This window comes from Coenobita brevimanus, chromosome 112 (genome assembly GCF_032717465.1).
Source record: "Coenobita brevimanus isolate Jiangsu-jjx chromosome 112, ASM3271746v2, whole genome shotgun sequence".
Classification (NCBI taxonomy): Eukaryota; Metazoa; Arthropoda; class Malacostraca; order Decapoda; family Coenobitidae; genus Coenobita; species Coenobita brevimanus.
This window is the reverse complement of record NC_137065.1, coordinates 14,100,253-14,101,873: the sequence shown is the minus strand read 5'-3', so window position 1 is coordinate 14,101,873 and position 1,621 is coordinate 14,100,253. Positions and strand designations below refer to the sequence as shown.

The 1,621-nt window shown below is 40.8% G+C and overlaps 1 pseudogene; it reads left to right on the top strand.

Annotated features, from left to right (window-relative positions):
- Positions 1 to 945: 945 nt before the first annotated feature.
- Positions 946 to 1,064, top strand: LOC145418177 (5S ribosomal RNA; annotated as a pseudogene).
- The last annotated feature ends 557 nt before the right edge of the window (positions 1,065 to 1,621 follow it).

Sequence of the window (1,621 nt, the reverse complement as noted above, 5' to 3'; positions counted from 1 at the left end):
CCTCTCTGTTCCAGGTCAATCTTTCTTTGTACTCCAGAAAAACCACGTACTCCTTATATGCCTTTGAAGAGGGATTATAAGAGGTCTAAGAACTTTCTATTTCAGCTTTCGCAGACTAACACACACTATTTGTGCGCACTTGTTTACTATTACTGGTGATCTCAAATGACCTCGGACCGGTGACCCCAAATGACCTCAGAGGTCAACCTCACATAGCCTATGTCCGAACTGGAGGTCATGTGACTTTCCATGCCAAAAAATTGGGCTGCTGGGTCCAGTCGTTTGACCGTGTATTACTGGTGATCTCAAATGAACTCTGACCAGTGACCTCAAATTACCTAAGTGGTCAACTTCATTTAGCCTATGTCCAAACTGGAGGTCATGTGAGTCATGCCAAAAATTGGAGTGCAAGAGTACCCGGCGTTTCCCGGCGCAAAAGGACGAACACTCAACTGGTGACCTCAAATGACCCAGATCTTGATTTTGACGCTCCTAAAACCATCCTTGGGTCACCCTGATTCAGAATATATATATGAGGTCTCTGGCCCTTGGTTTGGGCGTGATTGAAGGACAAACAAACGAACAAACAATGCGTCTCTCTTTCTCTCTCTCTCTCTCTCTCTCTCTCTCTCTCTCTCTCTCTCCTTTGCAGTTCTCAAGACTCCAAATTGCACTCAGACATTGAAGTTTTAAATGGATTACTGGATTTTTTCTTTCTCCGCTAAATCACATACCTTCTCCTCCTCTTCAGCATCCTCCTCTCCTTTTTCTTTTTCCTCCTTATTCTCATCTTCTAACACATCATCATCATCATCAACAGCAGGAGCAGCAGCATCTTACTCCTCTTCATATTATAATAATTATCATTATTATCAAAACTTCCCACATCCTTGTGGGAAGTTTTTCTATTTTTGTCAATATTCGTATTCATATTCATACTATTATTATTATTATTATGCCACGTTGAGTACACCGCTTTCCGTCCGATCAGCGAAGTTAAACAGCGTTGGGTCTGGTTAGTACTTGGATGGGTGACCGCCTGGGAATACCAGATGCTGTTGGCATCCCTACGTGTCAAGTGGGGTTGGTGGAGGATTAGTGCCCCTCCCTGTAAAACAATTAACTCTAAGCTCTTTACCACCCCGTTTGGGATACATGGCGTCTGGCAATGGATGGATGGATTATTATTATTATTATTATTATTATGATTATTCACTCTCATCTTAAATGTCTGGACCAACTGCCTAGCCCCGGGCTACTACGCTCCTCATTGAGCAACGTAGGATTGGATGCTGGATGCATGGATTTTTATCATTATTATTATTATTATTATTATTGCTGTTGTTTTTATTATTATTATCGTCATTATTATTATTATTATTATTATTGTTGTTGTTTTTATTATTATTATCGTCATTATTATTATTATTATTATTATTATTATTGCTATTATTATGTGGTAGATGGGGGCGCCCACCTTCCACTCACTCATTGTAGGGATGATTTATAGTCTCTACACTGAGTGACAAGCCAAATGGTTTCCTATATCCAGGAAACCATTTACTACGGTGGGTGGTATCCTTATAACCGGGGTTTCTGGCAGGGCTACGTTTCCCCCAGA